Source organism: Nanorana parkeri, unplaced genomic scaffold, assembly GCF_000935625.1.
Source record: "Nanorana parkeri isolate BGI_ZX_2015 unplaced genomic scaffold, ASM93562v1 scaffold933, whole genome shotgun sequence".
NCBI lineage: Eukaryota > Metazoa > Chordata > Amphibia > Anura > Dicroglossidae > Nanorana > Nanorana parkeri.
The window spans coordinates 467,450-490,360 of record NW_017307201.1 but is presented as its reverse complement, the minus strand read 5'-3'; the positions used below and the strand labels follow the sequence as shown (position 1 = coordinate 490,360).

At 43.0% G+C, this 22,911-nt stretch overlaps 1 protein-coding gene across 1 annotated transcript in view; it reads right to left on the bottom strand.

Moving 5' to 3' along the window:
* The window catches only part of TSPAN5 (tetraspanin 5), a 139,539-nt gene that overhangs the window by 77,256 nt on the left and 39,372 nt on the right, over positions 1-22,911 (bottom strand). The gene's annotated exons all lie outside the window — the stretch shown is intronic.

Here is a 22,911-nt window from a genome sequence, read left to right as displayed (position 1 = left end):
ACTGAAAAATGGCCTGGATGGGAAGGGGGTTTAACACCGCGGATGTCAAGTGGTTAATATATTTGTTTTCTACAAATAATAAATAACAATAATATTAATAATAATTATTATATAACTAGAATTTAACACTGTGCCAAGAATTCTGCAAATACTGTCTACCATTGTTCCATGTGGATTTAAGGGTCAATATGTTAGATTGTTCAGATATCCATGAAAGACTACATATACCATGCATTCCTGAGATTGCTAGGCTTGATAGAGGGGGAATGTATTGCCATGGTAACCACGATACAGGAAGTAGGTCGGTGTACACAGCCTGCCAGGCTCTGGCCCCTGCTAAACCAGAGCTCCAGCGTGGCTCATGCTAAGCAACATGGTCACTTGTGACATCTCTCCACGGTCTGTCTGCTACTATGGAGGATTTGATCCTTTACTGTAGAACTGCTGGCTCTGGTTACTGCTCTTACTGCATAGTAACGGAGGCCATGCTCAAATCGGTTTCAAAGCTACGAAGTGTGAGCAAAATATTTATTTTTATACACATATATATTGCTTTGATATTGCACCAGATCCAGATATGTGTGCTCTTCTACTTTATATAAAGCACTCTTTGAAAGTATTGTACCAAACTATCATTTCTAGGGGATGTCTATGATCTGTCCTCAAGCTCTGTTCAGACATCCATGAAATACCACAACTGTCACTGTTGAGATGGTTGTAAGGACTTTTTTTGCAAATACAGTAGTAGAAAGTCATGGCTGGCTGAATGCTCAAATTCAAAAAGTGACTTTAATAGCATTCAAATACACCATACCTTATTTTATCAGTTTTTAGAACCACCAATCGTCAAATATCTTCTGTAACCTCACTGCTTAGGTAAAGAAAGCTATACTCTGGTTAGGAGATGATTACAAAGCTATTAAATACATTCCTAAAGACTCCTAATTAGTTCTCTATGTGCTTTTCTATGGAGAGACGTGGCATTTGTATTGTCATGCAAGTTCTGTTATACAAGCATTCATTTTTAGGCAGATGTTCAAAATGTCCTTTTTCCTGCAAAACAATACCATGGAATTAAGAAAACGCACAAAATATTTCCTGTGAATAATTTCCATAGATAAACCTTTTCCTTTTGTTTCTGTATGCTTTGATTTTTACTAGTCCAGGAGCACTCAACCAGAAATCTAATTTGTTTCCATAGGCTGGCTGCACTACATCAACCGCATCTCGGGGAAGCACCTGTTACTCACAAGATGTGTCAGACATCAAATGTTTCTTGTTGTGTATGGAATGTTATATGGTCACCTAACAGCTACTGGCAAGGCAAAGTGTTTTCGTCACCTATGCATTACACTCAAACAATGAGCAAAATCCAAAAACATTTTAATGCTATCCACTAAATGTGTTGAAGCTAGACTAGAAGCAGGAATTAAAAAGACAAACATTCAATCCAGTAATGTATTCATTAAATCTTCTCTCCAGGCAGCCGCCCCCACATAATTAATCTGACTAAAATAAATAATAATGCTGAATGGGTACGAGGGAGGGGTTGGAGGGGGGGGGGGGTGTCACATTTTGCCCACATTGTGCTTTAACAAATCATGTAAATGGATTTTACATAGCGTAGGCTAGGGATTTCCCGATACCGATAATAGTATCGGTATCAGGGCCGATACCAGGCATTTTCACGAGTACTTGTGAAAATATCCCGATTTTTAAGGCTGATAAATTAAAATTATCAAAATTACAGCGGCCATCCGAGTTCCCAGCCTGGGGACCTGCATGTAGCTGTCCATGGCAGTGCCTGTCCGGTTGTATATGTCCTCCTCATCGGCGCAGGCACAGCCATGGACAGCCCCACACACAGCACAGTACAGCCCTGGACATCGTCACACTCCACAGCATAGGAACTGGCTGCAGAGATCGAGTGGTCGCCCGGGAGAGATCAGCACGCAGCCTGGTGAGAATAATGCTGGTGTGGGGACATGGACTCGTGTGCTGGTGTGGGGACATGGACTCGCGTGCTGGTGTGGGGACATGGACTCGCGTGCTGGTGTGGGGACATGGCTAGATTCGGCAGACCGCAGGTGAATTTAACAGCGGGTAGTGATGGAGCAACAGCCAGCCTGCTATTGGCCATTTCAAACTGCAATAGCCAGTAGCGGGCTGGCTATTACACCCACCCACTGCCTACTGTCAATGAGCAGAGAAGTAGACCTGAGAGTTCAATAACCAAGGATCAATTGACCGAAGATCAATAACATGTATTGTTTCAGCTAAAAATTCTGCTATATGGCCCAATGATCCATAGTTATGTCCCTGATGGGTGATTTCCAATTCAAATTTAGCCATTTTCTTTGAATGGGTCCTAAATATGTATTCTCACTCATGCTTTGTGTTAACGCGTTTTTGTAATGCATGGCAATGTACCTGCTCAAGTGCAGGGCCATTTATTGTGAATAGCACCCCAATGCATTATACAGTGGAGCTCAGTGAATAATGCACCCCAGTGCACCACAATACACATGCCGTGCGTTGTGGTGGGCTGTATTACTAAAGAAGGGTCATGCACTTTTGTTTTTGATCTGTTATGATTCATAATAAATGGGCTGCCCTAATGTAATGCATGTTGGCAACCATAATGAATCACTTGAGTGTGAATCCAGCTTTAATATCAAGTCAAATCCATTCGGTTTGCCTGTGACTTGTGTCTTAGATTAGCGCTCTAGACATATTCAGCAAGGTTTTCACATTTGTTCTATTCAAGTCTACAGCCTCGTGATTCTGTATTGTGCTGCCTCCCTCCAACACTCCAAGGCGGCGGCAGATTTAGAGAGTGCTTGAAATATAAAACATTCTATTTTCACAGGCTCATACACCCATGCATATAGAGGCCAAATTTTTTTTTTTTAAAGATTTGTATAGCGTATTCATCCAGCGAACCTGCAGGTAAATGCGTGCTGTACGATTTACCCAGCTGTTCTGAGAATGGGGAAAAAAACTAAATAATTTATCTTCTGGTTGAATGATCTTTAATAGATTCATTCATACAGAACAGAATAAATGGAGAAAATACAACATTATGGTAACTAGATGGGGCTGAAGAGCATATATCAAATAAATATATGTTAGTAACGACATACAATTCAGGAGAACACTGGAGAAAAGAAGAATATAAATGGAACCATTTCTATCCTCGTAGTATCAGTGGTTACATTTATATGCTCATTCCCTCCGGTAGTCTCTTTAATTGTAACATTGCATCTCATTGCTAACATTTATAAATAGTATTTATTACTTCTGATCCGCAGCTACATCTAGTGGCCATAATTTGGTATTTTCCCCACTCTACATTTTGTATGGATGAACCCATTGAAGAACATTTGACCAGTAGAGAAATAACACTAAAGGTGCCCATACACCTTACGACCATCGCAAGACTTTTGTCTTGCGATGGTACTATGCTTATTGAAAGCTCGTACGATCTGCCCACCTTGGACGGGCAGATCGTACTTGCGATCATCGAAAGTCCGCCCCACTTAGGGGCGGGCTTCCGATGACCGCAATGCAGAACGGGCAGTGTGCGCGTGCGCACACCGGCCAGTTCCACAGCTATCGAAGGAGCAGGCTAGAAACCCGCCGACAATCGTACGATTCTCTGCGGGTTTTCGAGCATGCTGGTTCGACAAAAGACGTGCGACCGTACAGTAGAAACGGTCGCACGCCTTCCATACACTGTACGATTCTCGTACGATCGTGGGATTTCCCGCGATTCTCGTACGAGAATCCTACAGTGTATGGGCACCTTAACAGCTCACAACAGCTGATTAACTCTCACAGAACGAATGTACATGCAGTGTCATTGGTTGAGTAAACTATGCTAAATTTTTTTATATATAGACCCCATATAGAGATTAGGAAAGTGACAACTATAAGTGCAGAAGAGGAGCATCAGATTATATCCCAAAAACTGCAACGATACCCTTCCAAAGAAAATCAAATTTTATTCCACATGCATCTGATCAGCATGTGGACTAACATTTTATTTTCTTTGGAAGGGTATTTATTGTGTGCCGGGTCCGGCGTTTTTAAGACAATTACTTCAGAAGAGGGTTATCCATGCACCGAATGTGGATTACAAGGATGCATGACAAGAATGAGCTGTGTGTTTGTGTTTTTAGTCTTCAGATTATATCCACCCTGTAGGTAGGCTGCGGTGAATCTGCGGTGCATTGCTTTTGAGGCCCGGTTCACACTTAGGCGATCTGTGACCGCACAACAATCATGCAGGAAACTGCGGGGGTCATGGAATCTAGAGCTGCAGCTAACGATTATTTTCAAAATCGATTAGTTAGCCGATTATTAAGTTCGATTAATCGGTTAATCGGATAGAAAATAAAATACATTTTTAAAAATGGCTCCGGTGATGGGACTACTAGTTTGTATTGAGATTGTAGTCCATCACAATGCAGAATACTGCCAGCTATAGAGGAATACAACAAATCCCAGCAATAGTACATTATAGCTGGTGGTATTCTGCATTGCGCTGTATAATGTACTATTGCTGGGTGTTGTAGTCCTCTAAAGCTGGTGGAATTCCGCATTGCGCTCTATAATGTACTATTGTTGGGTTTTGTAGTCCTCTATACAGCGCAATGCAGAATACCACCAGCTATATAGGAATACAACAAATCCCAGCAATACATTATACATACAGTGTATAATGTATTGCTGGGATTTGTAGTCCTCTATAGCTGATGGTACATTGGTCTGTATAATATACAGCACAATGTACCATCAACTATAGAGGAATACAAATCCCACTATCCCAGCCATAGATTATAGAGCACCATGTGGGGAAAGTGCAGGCTTACCTGAGCAGTCTTCCAGCAACCTGTTTCTGAGATGGGGCCTGTCTATCGGCGGCTGTCATCCGCCCACACCTGCTCCTCCTTACTTCTTCTCCCTGCGTCCCTGTGCCGACCGTGGATTTGGGCGGGCAGTGAGCGTGAGGCAGGGAGGAGGTGTGGCGTGTGGAGCATGGATGCGGGCGGGTCTGAGGTGGGGAGGAGGTGTGGCGCGCAGCGTGTGTGGAGCCGTGAACAGGGGCAACCAATCGGAAGCCGATTAATCGATGATTGAAATAGTTGACAACTTTTTCAATAATCGATTATAATCGATTATGTCGATTAGTTGTTGCAGCCCTAGTGGAATCTCACCCCACTGCTGATCGCACTGGAGACGAGTCGCAAAAAAAAGGTACATGTACATTTTAAAGCGATTGCCGCGCGGATATAATCCCACTAAAATCAATGGGGCTGTGCGGCAGCCGCTGTGCGCGATCGCGTAGAAATGCGTGGTCCCGGATCGCCAAGGTGTGAACCTGGCCTTAGAAGGCGGTGGAGCAGCAGCTGACCAGTGTTCAGCAGACAATACTGCCGACTCCTGAATGCAGGGAGTTTTTTTCATTTATTTCTTTTTTAATCCCAATCGGGATTTTCTATTGCAATACCATGCTGCAACCATGTACCAAAAGCGCTCAGTCTGCTGGGGCTACTGACAGCAGACTCTGGCTTTTTGATGTCTACACAAAAGCAGGTTGTTCCAGGTAATTAACATGCATAAAATAGGTAAAAGCACATATAATATTATGGGGAGATTTTTGTTGAAATAAAAGATCTAGCGTCAGGGTCCCTTTAAGTGCAAGCTTTTTTTTAATAGGTTTGTCTGGAGTCTTCATTTAGTCTATAATTATAAGACTTTATAATAAATGAAAAGCAAATGTATACAGGGAATAAATAAAATCTTGCCTATTCTGCTCCATTAGACTAGGTCACCCAATGTTGTTTTGCAATAAGGAAATCTGTTGCCATTACCAAAAATCCCTTTCTATCTTGAAATTGCATAATTCATTTCCCAAGATTCATCCCAAAAGCCTTGTGCACCACATAAATAACATTCACCTGCTGTCTGCATGTAAAATAAATCAGACCCACAGGCATGAAACTCTCATTGGCTTTCCTTAGAACTGTCAGAACACACTTAAACTGAAGTCCATCATTACAGCTCCTTATGTTAATATGTTTCTTGAGGTTAATTAGTGCCTGAATCCAACACTTGTATTGTGAATCTATGTAAGCAGCTGTATCTATTTCAGCGATATAAATGATCAAATTAAAGTGGAACTGGCATTACACAGGCATGAAATGGCACGACCACTTAATCCCTTCCAAAAGATGCAATTTTTTTTTAAATGAATACAACTTTGCAAAGGAACAATAAAACAAAGAAAAAAGATTATACACACACACACACAATATTGCCAAAAGTAATGGGACACCCCTCCAAATCATTGGATTCAGGTGTTCCAATCACCTCCATGGCCACAGGCATATAAAACCAAACCCCTAGGCATGCAGACGCTTCTACAAACATTTGTGAAAGAATGGGTCGCTCTCAGGAACTCAGTGAATTCAAGCATGGTTCCGTGATAGGTTGCCACCTGTGCAATAAGTCCATCCGTGAAATTTCCTTGCTACTAAATATTCCACGGTCAACTGTTAGTGGTATTATAACAAAGTGGAAGCAACTGGGAACAACAGCAACTCAGGCACAAAGTGGTAGGCCACATAAAATGACAGAGCGGGATCAGCGCATGCTGAAGCGCACAGTGCGCAGAAGTCGCCAACTGTCTGCAGAGTCAATAGCTACAGCCCTCCAAACTTCGTGTGGTCTTCAGATTGGAACCACCACAGTGCGTAGAGAGCTTCATGGAATGGGTTTCCATGGCTGAGCAGCTGCACCCATGCCCTACATCACCAAGTGCAATGCAAAACGTCGGATGCAGTGATGTAAAAGCACGCCGCCACTGGACTCTAGAGAAGTGGAGGCTTGTTCTCTGGAGTGACGAAATCACACTTCTCTGTCTGGCAACCCGATGGATGTGTCTGGGTTTGGCAGTTGCCAGGTGAACGGTACTTGCCTGACTGCATTGTGCCAAGCGTAAAGTTTGGTGGAGGGGGGATTATGGTGTGGGGTCGTTTTTCGGGGGTTAGGCTTGGCCCTTTAGTTCCAGTGAAGGGAACTCTTAAGGCATCAGCATACCAAGACATTTTGGACAATGTCATGCTCCCCACTTTGTGGAACAGTTTGGGGATGGCCCCTTCCTGTTCCAACATGACTGTGCTCCAGTACACAAAGCAAGGTCCATAAAGACAACGATGAGCGAGTTTGGGGTGGAGGAACTTGACTGGCCTGCACAGAGTCCTGATCTCAACCCGATAGAACACCTTTGGGATGAATTAGAGCGGGGACAGCAAACCCAGCCATCTCGTCCAACATCAGTACCTGACCTCACAAATGTGCTTCAAACATTCCCATAGACACACTCCTAAACCTTGTGGACGCCTTCCCAGAAGAGCTGAAGCTGTTATAGCTGCAAAGGGTGGGCCAACTCAATATTGAACCTTACGGACTAAGACAGGGATGCCATTAAAGTTCATGTGCGTGTAAGGGCAGGCGTCCCAATACTTTTGGCAATATAGTGTATATTATATTATAATTAATAAATTCAGAAATAAAATTTCGAATAATGTCTGTGAAGGTTCTCATTCTTCCAGGTCATGGTATATCTCCAAAAAATAAACCAAGACAATTAGACTTGCTGTATTTTTCTTGAAGTTTACACTGGTCATCCGTTCATTAGGAAAGCTGGTTGGATGACCAGTGAAACGTCTTCAAGAAAAATACAGCAAGTCCAGTTGCCTTGATTTATTTTTTACAGATAATTTAAAATAATTTTCCCTAACAGTGCTTCTTCCCATAAATATTCCCAGAGGTTTGCTATAATACAACCGATTAATACTGTATATCCCAAAGCATTACCCAGCTCTACATCTTCTGGCAAATGGAAGTATTCCTTAGCATTATTTTCAACAACATGGATTGCCTCTTTAAAGAATAACTGTACTTTTAGAACAGTAATCCTTCAAGAGATGTATGTCATCTACCAACAAGTCTCACACTTCAAAGATTAACAATTCTTTCTTGGGTATGAATATAGATACTTCTGCACATCAGTGACAGAAACAAAGCTCAGCTGGGAGATTTTGGTTGGCATTTCCGGGCGGATCCCAGTAGCTGAATATCTCCATGAAGAGTAGACAAATAACTTTGAGACTTGGTGGAGATGGAGGATGGGGGCCTGCGACCCTGGCAGTTCTGTCACTGACTCCAAGCTGTAGAGGGACTACAGATCTCAACAATACATTATACAGCAATGCGGAATATCATCAGCTATAGAGTACAACAAATCTCAGAAAATCATTATACAGCAGTGCAGAATACCACCAGCTATAGAGGACTACAATTCCAAGCAATGCAATATTCAGCAATGCAGAATAATACCATCAGCTATAGAGGTCTACAAATCCCAGCAGTGCAGCAATGCAGAATGACACTGGCTATAGAGGACTACAATTCCTAGCAACACAATATACAGCAATGCAGAATAACAGTATATGCATTGCTACATACTCTGTGCAGCTGCTCCCCTGGGGGAGGGGTGGCCTGATGTCTCGGGCAGAGGGTTTCAAGAAGGGAGAGATGTGTGGATGGTCTCGGAGGGGGGAGGGAATATGCGGGTCAGTGTAAGCGCTGTAATAAAGGCGTCATGTGGTTCCCAAGAAGGCTGCTGCGAAGTCCCCAGCAGCAAGGGGCCGAAGTCAGCTGCTTAAATTTGAATAATGAAAGCACCGTTACAGGTTTTTGGTATCGGAGCATTTCCTCAGTATTAGTACCGATACTGGTATCGGTGCATCACTATCTAGAACATAAATATATATATTTATATATATATAAACAAATGTGCACAAATAAAGTCCAAAAAACATGTGCTGCTACCAGAAGCCTTTTCAGTAAAATCAATAAGGTCCTATTCACACCTGTAACGTGATTTTCCGTGCATGGATCCCCCTGCTGTGCCTGAAGAACATCTGAAAAATGCCTGTTCACTTGTGTTTTTCGGGCGCTCCCACAGAAAAGTCTATGGGGCCAAAAACGCATGATTCTGCTGCTATACTACAAGTCACATGTACAAACACACACGAAAAAGCCTCTAAATCACATGGCTATGCTCACGCTTAGATGTGACTGGGGCCTAAAAGAAAGTCTCTTCAGTGTAATTACTCCAATTAATCTTCTATTCTTCTCTATATCTTATTAGTGTCTATTGATCTTTAAAAATACCTCCATGGGAAATCACTCCAGTGCTGTGCCCCACACTAGTTCTCACAGATGCACTCATCAGAAAACAAATGTTTTAACGTCAAAAGCACTTAGGCAAGTGACAGGGAATGCCCCTGCTGCAACTGCCACCCGACTGAGCCGGGAGGTGGTTTGTGCGAACCCAGGCGAACTGGGCTTACAACAAAGCCCAAAACCAGCACCAGTTACAACAAGCATAGGAATGTCGAAATGCTCTACTGCTGTACACATCACAATGTTTGCAATCTCTTACCCGCCTCTCCTGAACATAAATCACCAGTGTGTCCTGAAGCACACACAGATTCATGCAAGTGTGTGCTCAGACCTTTCCTCCCTGATGCGTTCATGGGGAGGGGGCATGATGCTCAATCTTCCAGGCTGAATGACACGGGACATCAATCAACCAAAAATTCTTATGGAGAAAAAAAAAAAAAAGAAGGAGTGCTGTAATGGGTAGCTCCAGAAGGTGAGAATTGCAGCAACAGCTGCTTTTGTTAATATTGAACACTGTCTGGGACCCCATTAAAAAAATAAAATAGCCTAAAGTTGGTCAAATTATAAAATAAAAAATACAGCAGCTTTTCAATATTTAACAAAGTAAGTCAACTACTTTTTAACAGGTTATTGGCAATTTCTACTAAACATATTGAAGATACTGAGCGCAAGCCATGACAGCACAGCTGCTTAAATGTTTTAAAAAGGGAGTACCAAGTAGGAGTCTCTGCAGATAATATAAACATATTGCTTCCACACATCCACGCCGAACACGTTAGCACTGGGCAAATAACTACTCTGCAATCAGCAATTTCATGGGCAACAGTTTAACCCTTTAAAGCAGATGTCTCAAACCTCCGGCCCTCCAGCTGTGGTGGAACTACAAATCCCATGAGGCATTGCAAGATTCTCACAGCCACAGACATGACTCCCAAAGAGAGATGCATCATGGGATTTGTGGTTTCAGCACAGCTGGAGGGCCGGAGGTTTGAGATCCTTGCTTTAAAGGGTTATTAAACCCTCACGGTTTGTTTTTTTGCTAGCAAGCAGTAGTTATATGCAAAAACGTAAAAAAAAACACCTTTTGAAACAAGTTTAAACGTACCTGTGTCTTCGCCACACGCTCCCGTCCGAACATCTGAAGAGTCTCAGACGGCCGCAAAGCATCTTGGGGCGAGCGCATGCGCAGTTCAGATGTTCGGCCGGGAGACAAGGAGAGACACGGGGTAAGTCTATGGAGCAGCGTGCACTCGCACAGACTCCGTGGCACATCAGGGGAGGACAGAGGAGTCAGCGCTGGATAGGAGACCCGCACCAGCGCTGGAGGGACATCTGAAAACGATAGTAAAGGAAGAAGATCGGTTTAACCAGTTGACATCCGCGGTGTTAAACATCGGTACCGGGTGTTCGCATTGGACGGGTCTTTTCTGCCCGTGCGTGCCCTGTAGGCTCTGCGCGCGAGCAGAAAAAAAATGGCGTCTGGCGACGGCAACCCGCCAATGCCGCAGTGCCGTCCGTTCGTTTTTCTACTACGGGCGGACGGCAAGAGGTTAAGAGGCATCATTTAAGGCAAGTCCTTACACTAACATTGAGAGGCAGGGGAAAAAAACATATCCTATAATGTCACTTTAATGTCCATAATATGTTTCAGCCTTTAGAGAGAAGGCATTTCGCTCTTACTTTCGTGTGTAGCAGTCTAAACTGATCTTGATAGCAAAGGAAATTTCTATTTAAGTATCGCATTTCAATATTTATTTAAAATGGAATTTAAATGTAAAAAAGGACTAGCAAACCTTTATGTAAGGGCTCACACACAGGGGCATACAACGCAACAATGTAGGCTTTTCTCTACACCTGGGATGCCCAGGTGCTGCGTACATTCGCCCACAGACATAAATGGCTGTGTGCATGTATATACTGGTACTCGCATAAATCCACATACGGTGTATGGACATATTCTGCGTTTGGGAGGTACATTCACATGCTACATGCGGGTACTGGTGTATACCTGCGTACAGTCTATGGGCACCTGGGCTTCCCGTGGTAAGGATCACATTGCAGGTGATGGGGAGTTTTTACAACAAATAATTTTTCAAATATTAAGGCCCCTTTCACACAGGGAGCGTCTGTTCCAAATCAGCAGGAGGTCTATGCACAGACCCCCTGCTGATTGGGTGCGCAAACAACGGAACTCTGTTTTTTTGTTTTGTTGCAGACATAGAGGGACTTGAAGGTAACTGGATGTAAATGGACACAGGTCTGTATACAACCGGCTTCCCATACCTACAGGCGGACCTGATCGGAACGCCAAGTTAAACGGGCCTAAGAATGCTGAACCGACTTGTTACAGTACAATGAGTCCAGTACTGGTCTCTCCGTGATGTACAGAGCAAAGATGGCTGCCGAGTGAAATGCAAGGCAAAATGTATGCCATTTCAATTTGAATAAACAGATTTTGAATGATTGCTGGCAATTTAATCTCTCTGTAAATAAAATGTGAAGAAAGTATAGTGTAAAAAATTCAACAAACATCAAATGCCAAAAAAATAAGTTGTTCATGCTAAGAAGAAACTGAATATGCAATATGGAACATCAATAAATAAAAAGCTAGCGAGTCCTACAAGGCCAGTAGACCATGAGGAATATTTATGATGGAAGTACAAATCTGTTGTCTGGAAATCCAATGTGAAAAGAAATTCACAGTTTGACTGGACACATTAAAGCAATAGCTGATACATTTTTAATGCACTTTTCTTTGCATGGAGAATAACAGGCACAAAAACATGCCTTCATCTGACCACACACTTTAGATTAGTAGCACCACTTATCACACTATGCGACTACTGTTAGCAATGTTTGTATCACCTGCACCTAGCACACAGTGCAGACAGTCTCAATGAGACTAAAAAGGTGGCTATAACCTTACCACCATTGCACAACTTTTTTTTGGCCCAACATCGCACCCTTATTCAATTATCGTTCAAATAGCCCATCATGTACACACCAATGTAGTTTGCGATTCTCGTTCGTCAGCACTACTAATTGGCTGAATTTCGTCGTTCCACAGAACAGATTTTTGATTGTTCATGGTCAGTTCTCATCTTGTGATTTTAGCTGTACGAAAATGCCACTAATCCATCGATTTTCGTCCATTTCGCCGAAAGTTTTTTAGTATGCCCGTTCAACCAAATTCAGCCAGTTGTACAGCAATTGTAGTTGTGCACTTCCCATCAACTGGCCGATTTTCGGACAAAAACGCGATCACTGACAAAAATCAGACCATAATTGTAAGGTGTATGGGCGCCTTAAGGCCTGGTTCACATGTTGCCCCGTACAGTGTGAAGGGCCATCTTTTTATGTGCCCAGAATTGCAGGAAGAAGCATGTGGGGCGGCTCGTGTAAAAGGTGCCCATACACCTTACAACCATCGCAAGACTTTTGTCTTGCGATGGTCGTAAGCTAATTAACAGCTTGTACGATCTGCCCATCTTGGACAGGCAGATCGTACTTGCGATCATCAAAAGCCTGCCCCGCTGATGGGCGGGCTTCCGATGACAGCAATGCTGAATGGGCAGTGTGCGCGTGTGCACAGCGGCCCGTTCCGCAGTTGTCGAACAAGCAGGCTAGAAACCCGCCGACAATTTTCTAGCGTGCTGGTTCGACAAAAGATGTGCGACCGTACAGTAAAAACGGTTGCACGCCTTACATACACCTTGCGTTTATCGTACGATAGCGGGATGTCGCAAGAGCTGTGCGCCCTCACACGCTGCTTTTTGACAACTGCACACAAATCCAAACCATGCACCGTCTGTGTGTCTGTGAAAACTCGGAGTTGTGGGAAGCAGCGTGTGAGGGCGCACTGCTCCTGCTGTGAATTTACATGTGAAGGAAGGATCGTCCCGATATCTGATCAATGATTTCCAAATGATCAAATACTGAACCTCAATGTTTACCTGCATCTGCGGTTGGATTCAGTCTACTCTGTAAAATGTTGGTGCTATATAATGAGGACAAATACGCAAGAAATTTAGACTGATCGGTGTTGAGATTAATGCTCCATACCATGTTTTTCTGTATTTAAAGCCTGCTGGGAGAAAAAGTTTGGCAACGTCAGATGATAATTTACAGCAGTGATCAAAGCAAGTAATTAGGTGCACACTGCTAAGCAAAGCACGGTTTAAAAGGATTTATTTTTGTACATATTCACAACTTACAGAGATTAATCCTTCATTTCACAGGAAAAGACAAGTTTAAGGTTGTCCCCTATTGTGGCCGTTTTCCCATATTACCTGGGAAAGTGAACTTACCCTTGAATGCACATTGTGCGTGTAGGAGAGTTCTGCTGCCTGGCTACCACAATATGGCACTCAACGCACACAATGTCCTATGTGTGCGTTTATTTGCATGCAGCGGGTTAGGTTTTATTTTTTTTACTTTATCACTTTTATTTTTTTACATTTTTATAAATTTTATTAATTTTTACAACTTTTTTCAAATTTTTATTATTTACTTTATTTTTTTTCCACTTAGTTTGGAGGCGACAGGTTCTCTTTATGTAACATGCCCTCCAACACAGAACAGATGTTCTGTGCAGTTCCTGACAGCTGTGACACATAGATCACTCTATGGTGAGCTCATGCGCCATGGTCACGGGTCTCCCAGAGGAGCGGGGGACCTGGACACGATTGCCACTGCTCGATTGATACAAGTGATCTCATGAGATCACTTGTATAAAAACTAACAGCGGCTCCACGCTGTACATTTAGCTCTGCTTGTCCAGAGAAGGGCTAAATGAACAAAAAATAAATAAACTACTCGCCTAGCGTCCGAAACTGCATGTCCTGGGCATCGGGCGATAGGAATTCCACACCCCTGTCTAAGCACTAACAGAGGACTGAATCATAAGAAAGAGAACAAAAAAAATAATAAGATTTACAAAAAGGAACTATAGCCTGCTATTAAAAATATAAAATAAATAAATTAGCTAAAACGTGTAAATATTGATTTTTACCCCCTTTCACTAAAAATCACATTAGCATGCAGCTCTGCATGAGGATTTAAAATTATGTTACATTCATTAGCTAAACAAACATGTTTTTCATTTACTTACAAATAGAATTAATCTACTTCCTGGTCCAGTTCGGGCACAAATGTAAATGTGCCAACCGCTGCTACCTGGGAAGTTACATCAGTAGAGCATTGCTGGAAAATGTCATCTGTAATCTCATGAAATCTCAGGCAAAGGCATTTTACTCCAATGAAAAGTGCATGGTCACATGTCTTAGTCACATGTCCTGTCACACGTGCCAAAGTTCCAGGAAGTAAAGGGAGAGATGGTAACCTGCCCTTAGTTAACATGGCCACTGTCAGAAAGAAAAAAAGAAAAAAGGGAAACAAGGTATGCAAAGAATAGAAAGCCTGCAATTATTTAGAAGTGTTTGTACATTGTCATTACTAAACATTTATAAAAGGTGTGTTTGTTGTTATTTTAAAGATCTGGGTAAAAGGTCCGCTTTAAGAGGGAAAAGGAGCTGAGATTTAAGTGCCTTAGTGGTAAACTTTGAAGGTGAATATCTCCACAATGCCTAACGCTAAAGAGGAATGGGGGTAGTTTTAAAGTGCTTTCACTGCTTGTTCAGAATATGTAAATACTTTATTGTGCATAGTTTAGGCACAGGTGCACTTTAACCACTTGCCGTCCGGAGCAATTACCCAATGTTTGCAAGCAATTACCCAATGTTTGCACATACATGATAAAAATCAGAATTGTTGCCTAGAAAACCTCTTAACACCCCCACCAAAATTATATATTTTATGAAAGCAGAGGCCCTGTAGAAAAAAAAAAAATGCTAGTTGCAATTTTGTATGTCGCATGATATTGCAGGGGTAGCTCCACTAGGGTTAATTTTTCTAAATTCTAGAGTTCTTCTTTAAAAAAGCTTTAAACTAATGACGATTGCAAATTTCAGTATCCAAATTAAACCCAACCTTCTGAATACAGTACACAAAATGAAAAACATGCGAGTTTCTTGGCATGGTACATTGCAAAACACAATCTGTATGTAGGCCCAGTCATTAAAATCCAATTTAACCTTAAAAGGAGAACTATGAGGTGAGTGCATTTCACTCACCTCATAGTTCTAGCCGACCTGTGACAATGAGACTGTCACAGGTCAGCTCAGTAGATCGGCAGGTGAGCGAACACATACCGGCATTCGCTCACCTCTCGATCCTGTCACTGCTCTCTGCCGTGACAGGGGAGGGGCTGGATTCCCCCCTCCCCACTCCTATCCACCAGCGTTGACTGGCGGAACGGACGGGGGAGGGGGCGGGTACAGCTGGCTCTGCCTCTAGATAGGCAGAGCCAGCTGTCAGTCACGCAGCTGGGCGGATCCAGACATAATTGTCGGGATCCGCTTCAGCTGCGGCGTCTCAGTATACCGCGAGCTGCTCCTCACGGTATACTGAGCCTGGGGTGACGGGAGGACGATAGTTTGTGTAAGAGAACAGTCTTAACAGTCTTAACCCCATAGTTCTCCTTTAAGCATGTCATTTCTAAAGTAAATTGTAATATTTTTATATCTACAACTCATCCTTATCCGCCATTAAGGTCCTTGTTTAAGCACTTCCTTTTATAGGATGACAACGCTCAGTCCCTGTTTTCCAATTATTCTTCTGTGTTGCCAAAATGGCTACAAGTGACTTTTTTAAGATGCATTATGCAGGCATGGTCCCCTGCTGACACCATTAAAAGCAACCGAAGAAATGCCATGCAGCTAACACTGGCATTAGTGCATGTAGAAAGGAAGTGTCTGTAAAGGGCCTGCTGTAGATCATTGGCAGCTGCTCTGAAGATGCAACAAAAAGGACAATAAGTGCTTGTTCACACCATTAAAAAGTGTTTTACAGAGCGGTCAGCTGCTGGAATGCACTGTTTCGCATCCTGGCCGTGTTCCAGCATTCATGGGTGGGAGGGGGTGTGGCGGTACATTGAATTCCATATAATGTTTTTAAGCCAATTCAGATGTTGATTGAATATCTTACAATGAATACTGCTTCTTGATGTTTAAAAGTTTTAGTTTCCTGCAGACTCAGCTGGTCTGAGTCAGGCCCTGGTATCCTGTTTTAGGGTGGCTCCTTTACCTTGCATGGTCTTATGGAGCCACCCTTTCAGATAAGCTGTTTGCATCTCCACAAACACACAGCAAGGCGATAAACTTCCCTCCTCCCTGCTCCTTCATCATCCCTGCTCTAAAGGTAGTAGGTGGACACCTGCTGGAGACTGTTGTGTCCCTTGTGATCTTATACTGTACAGGAAGTTTAGGGAAGTGAAGCTGAGAGAGTTAGAGCCAGCTGTCTGGAATCATGACTAAGTGCATGGGCAAAAATTTAAGGAAATGGTTTACTGGGCAATTAATATTTGTTTGATCAGGATGCCTTACAGAAAAAAATGTTTGAGAGAGTATTACTACTTTAACCCCTTTGTGACGGTAGATGTACACTGTACGCTCCTGTCACTAAGTGCCCAAATGACTGCTAATGTACACTGTACATGAGCAGCTATTCAGGGCTCCAGAATGCCAGTAACCACTGACATCAGCGGTTACTGTTCATTAATGGAGACATCCATTAATGAAAGATTTAAGCATTTTCAGACACCCAATAGCTTTCAGTGATTGGGTGTCTGACAGTGATCGGAAGTGCATTGTGATCAGGCTTAGCCTGTTCGCTCTCCTACTCACCACCAACACTGGTTTTTCCCGTCCACAAGCTTGCTTACACAGGACCCCAGAAAGTGCAGTGCCATAGCTCTCTCCTGGACCATCCTCCCTGGACTGCCCATCTGCCACTGGGACATTTGAACAAGCGGACAGTTAAACTGGACCAGCTTTCCAGCCTCCCCGATAGCTCCAGGTACAAGCTGCAGTGCTTCAGCAGAGAGAGCAGATCGCAGAAACAGCCGGCATCTCTGACAAGAGCCGACAGCTCCCAGCCTCAAGAATTAATGCTATGAGTGCATTATTTTCTTTGTTTTCATTTCCATTCCGTGGATCCGTACATGATCATCCTGCTGGTCTCTTCTCCTTCTTGTCACTAGCCCAAGCCTTTCTTGTTTCACCTGGTTTTACACTCAGTAGAAGGCACGCGCACGGATGCACACACACTGAAAAAAAAATCTAAGGAAACATTGTATCCAGAATTGGCTCCATGTACAGCTGATACTTTGTCTCCTCCTGTGAGTGTAATTAACCCCATCATTGCCCAGTTAATGTGCTACTTTGGTTTTCACCCGGGTAACGGCTGGCGGTACAGATCCGTGCTGCATGCACGGCCGTATCGGGCAGTTGCCGGGAAGGACAGGTGCTGCGTGTGAATACAGCAGCAGTTCGGGTGGGCGTAGGGTGGCGTACGGCCGCGTACTCCCATAGAGAAGAACAGGCTGCTGTGCGTAATCACACGCAGCACCTGTCCTTCCCGGGAACTGCCCGATACGGCCGTGCATGCAGCACAGATCTGTACGGGCCAGCCGTTACCCGCGTGAATGAGGTCTAAATGGGTTTATTTTTTTAATTTAACCCCCTGAGGGCGAAGTTCAAAGTATGTCGCTAAGTGTGACACTTCGTGACAGTGACATTGTCTGCCCTCGGTTTAACCTGGAAACCACTATTCGCTTTTAGGGAAAATAAAAATGTTAGCTTTCTGTTTTAGGCTGAGAAGTACAGACATTTTTGAAATCCTAGGCATGCGAGGGGTTACCAAATAAATGAAGTATTTTAATGCATTTTTTTAGCTGTGCTATTTTTCTAAAAAAAAAAATCATCAAAACTGGGGAAAATGGGTTTTCTTAAGTTTTTTCCTAATTTTTTTATATTCTATTCATACTAAGGGCAGGTTCACACCATTTTCCGGACCAGATCTGGTCTGAAAAATTGTGTGAACCTGCCCACAGTTCCAGTGCATTCCAGACCAGACAAAATTAGACATGCAGTATTTTTCTAGAACAGACTGCGCTGGTGTGAACAGAGGCCAGAATTAGTATAGGAATACAATTTATATCACATATGTGTGCCTATCTGTCCTCTAAAAAGCAATATATAATGTGTGTGGGTGTACTTGGTTAGAAAGCATATTACTGACGTGGAAGGATCAAACAGCACAAAAATTTAAAAAGTGCTTCAGCCAATAACGAACAGAAACTGGAAAAAAGTTCAGTCATAAAAGGGGTTTAGAAGTCCAGCTAAAGTTGTATCACCAGATGAAGATAAAGGGGAAAAACAAAGCCTTAAATGGAAAACTAATGCAGCCACCACAGGATTGGTAAATCTGCAATATATTACATTTTTGCTTTTGTGTTTAGATATACATTAACATTAAAAGTAGACGTAAACACTAAATAAATAGCATTTAGTCTGATTAAACTTGAAAAAAATAAAATCTGCAAATACAGAACACTTAAGTGGCAGTTGTAATGCAGTCAGTATTTATTTTCAGAACACTAGTACTTACTGGTATCCTCAGATGATGGGAGTGAAAGAACACCTGCCCTCAATCTCACTTGTTCTGCATGCTTTCTATGACTCACAATCACAGAGTGGAACCCCAGACAGAACAAAATAGCATGCATTATTAATACATGGAGAGGTTTTCATGCTGCCGGGAATGCAGCTGCTCTGAGATAGATGTGCTGGAGCAAAAGGATTCAGCATTAAATATCACCAGGCTTTTAAGGGTTTCTAAACCGCCAGCATTTTTTGCATATATCTACTGCTAGCAAGCAGTAAATATTTGCAAAAAGTAAAAAAAAAAAAACGCTTTAACAGCAGTTTAAACTTACCTGTGTCTTCCCCGGGCGCTCCCGTCCGAAAATGTGAAAAATCTCGGGCGGGCGCATGCGCAGTTCACATTTTCGGCCGGGACGCGAGAAGAGACACAAGGTAAATATATGGGCGCGTGCACCCACATGCAGACACTGTGGGACAGGAAGTGCCAGCAAGGACAGAGGAGTCAGTCCTGGATCGGAGACGCGCGATCGCTGGAGAGAAGGCTGAAAACTACAGGAAAGAAGATGATCGGATTAAGAGACATCATTTAAGGTAAGTGTTTTCATTAACGTTGGGGTGAGGGTGAAAAAAATTGCCTTTGTCACTTTAAGAAGAAGGGCTTTGAATCAATGCATGTGGCTTCAGTCTGCACAGATCTAATCCACCGTGTCACAGGATCGCATCCGGCATGCATAAGAATAAATCACATTTAAAAACGAGATCTTTATATAGAACACTGTACAAAACAATACAAATAGCCACATAGATACATCAGTGGTGTCTGCTTTTGTTTCTGCATGCACTGCTTAGCAGAAAATATAATATTTCATAAAAAGTAGAGTACCGCACACACAGAAGTAAGATCCACATAGCACGAGTAAAGAAAAAAACCTGGATTGTCCTAACTCGATGTTGATATAATTTGTGCATCTTTTTACTGCAAAAGAGAATCTAAAAAGTCTGAGGATTAAAATATCACATTAGTGGGACTTTATGAATGGCAATAATCAAACCGAACATGTGCTTTTTACTTTAGGAGACCTTTATTCCCCTTTTGATACTACATTGCACAGCAAGCAGGGGGGGAAAACAGTTTGCAGAAATTGATATCATAACAAAACGTGAGATTAACTTGGGTTGACAATGGCACTCGTATACACAAATGTTGTTGCTTTGCAGCCTGAAATGAAGACAGAGTTTTTGTTTTAGCCAGCTGTACTTACTCAGTGCAACTTATAACGTCCAAGTGAAACATATAACACCAACATTTAAGAAAAAAAAAATGTAAAAACAGAATCACCGAGTTGGAAAAAAGGATCACCCCCTCCTAAAAATGACTTGAACTCAATCAGGTGTAGCTAATCACCTTCTCAATGGCACAGAAAGTGTTTGACTTTGATCTGTGATCAGCTGTGGTTATTTTGATTAGCTCAGCATGAAAAGAGCTTTCCTTGAGCATTTCAGTCCCTGGTAATGCAACTGAAGCAAACAATCAACTATTGGTAGCAAGGCACTGTCAAAAGATCTCCGGGATAAAGTTGTGGACAGGCACAAGCCAGGATATGGATGCAACCAAATTTTCAATGGCTTTATCAATGCCTAGAAGCACAATGAAGTCTGTTATTAAAAGGAGAACTATGGGGTTAGGGCTTTTCCCAATAGTTCTCCTTAGGGTAACGGGAGGACACAAACTAGCGTCCTCCCGTCACCCTAAGCTCAGTATACCACAAGCTACAACTCGCGGTATACTGAGACGCCGTAGCTGAAGCGGATCCCGACAATTATGTCTGGATCCGCCCAGCTGCGTGAGTGACAGCTGGCTCTGCCTATCTAGAGGCAGAGCCAGCTGTACCCGCCCCCTCCCCCGTCCGTTCCGCCAGTCAGCACTGGAGGATCGGAGCGGGGAGGGGGGAATCCAGCCCCTCCCCTGTCACGGCAGAGAGCCGTGACAGGATCGAGAAATGAGCGAACGCCGGTATGTGTTCGCTCACTTCCCGATCTACGGAGCCGCCCTGTCACAGTCTCATTGTCACAGGTCGGCTAGAACTATGAGGTGAGTGAAAAGCACTTACCACATAGTTCTCCTTTAAGTAGTGAAAGGCATTTGGTACAAGACAGACTCTCCCAGGATCAGGATGTCGCTTCAAACTGGATGAAAGAACCAGGAGGAAACTGGTCAGTGAGGCTAACAAGAGGCCTACAGCAACTCTGAAGCAGTTGCTGTAGGCCTCTACAAAGAGTGGTCATTGTGTGCATGTGACACCAATATCACAAAGTCTCCACAAATGTGACTTGTATGGGAGGGTTGCAAAAAAAAAAGCCACTCCTCAAGCAAAGCCATATGCAGTCATGACTGAGCTTTCACAAAACGCTCCTTCTGATTCTGTTCAGTGAGAAAAATACCTAATTTTTCTCACTGAACTGCTACTCAATTTATAACATTTGTATCATGTGTTTTTTTCTGGATTTTTGGTTGATATTGTGTCTCTATCATTTAAAATACACCTATGATAAAAAAAATTATAGACCTTTCATTTCTTTGTAAGTGGGCAAACTTACAAAATCTGCAGGGGAATCAAATAATAATTATTTTGCTCACTATGACAAAGACGTATTGTATATAAAGACATATGATAGAAATTTTAAAAAGCAATGTTTACCGATAAAAACATTCAAAAAAACACTGTTAGCGTTTCATTGTAGGGAAAGGAATATACTTCCCAACGAGGCATTTCAGTTAGTTATTGCAGAAAACGGTTAGGTTCTGTGCATTTTTCATCCAGACAACAGATGCCATCAGTGCTTCCAGCAAGCTATATGAAACATTTATCATTATTGTGGCGACATAATTCATACATGAACACGGACGGTGACGTAAATGCTGGCTGCTACTAATGCAGAGTTGGGTTTACGTCAAGGCATTTTCTTGTAGAAACTAATAACCTAATAACCACAGAAAGCTGATCCACAAATCATCCAAATTTGCTTTTATAGAGAAAAAGTGTAATAATCACATGCTGTGATGTCTAAAATGATGGGCCCAGCATGGAACTTCTGGGTATACAGGAGGTGCCACTATCCTCGAGAGCTTGAGGAAGGAGGGCATTTTATCTTAAAGCAGAACACCAAAAGAGAAAATAAAAAATAACAGCCTATTAAAAGAAAAATGTATATTATAAAAGCAGCTTTGGCTGCAATACTTCCTTCCATCCAGAACTGTCCCCCAAAGTACTTATTTTCTGCTACTGGATGTCCTCAGTCTTCCGGGTTGAATGACAGCCAGCATCAGGCAACCCACTTCCTATGAGCTCAGGCTGCGCTGTAACTGAACAGTGGGGGAAAACTAGCACAGTGATGAGCGCATCTCTCTGTAAAGGTGGCCATACACCTGCCGATTATAATACGATAATCGCGGGAAATCCCGCGATCGTACGACAATCGGCAGGTGTATGGAAGGCGTGCGACCGTTTCTACTGTCTCTAATGTCTTTTGTCTTACGAGCATGTTGGAAAACCAGCCGAAAATCGTAAGATTGTCAGCGGGTTTTTGCCGTGCTCGTAAGACAAATGCAGCACGGGCCGGTGTGCAAGCGCACACTGCCAGCTCATCATTGCAGTCATCGGAAGCCCTCCCCTCCCCCCGATGATCGCAAGTACGATCTGCCTGTCCAAGATGGGCAGATCGTACGAGCTTTTGATTACCTTACAACCATCGCAAGACGAAAGTCTTGCAATGATTGTAAAGTGTATGGCCAGCTTTACTCTGCTATCTTCTCCAATCAGCTTGCTCCTTGTCAGCACATGAACTGATTGGCTCCTTGCGCTGCTTCTTCTGCCACTATAGCTCTGCTATACAGGGACTACAGGAGGCTGATGTCGGGTCAAATTGAGGCGCTTGCATATTCACATTTACACCATGGGCGTTAGCCTGTGCTGGGCAGCCTTGCCGCACGCAATACTAAACACATATAGACAAGGCAAATTGCCTTGTGTCCTATGTGTTCAGTTCACATCGCTACTCTGCAGTAGCACGTGCTGAAAAAGGAAAGTAACACATGTACTAGCATGTTGGGACGCACTAGCCCCTCACCGTGATGCTATGTAGTGTATGA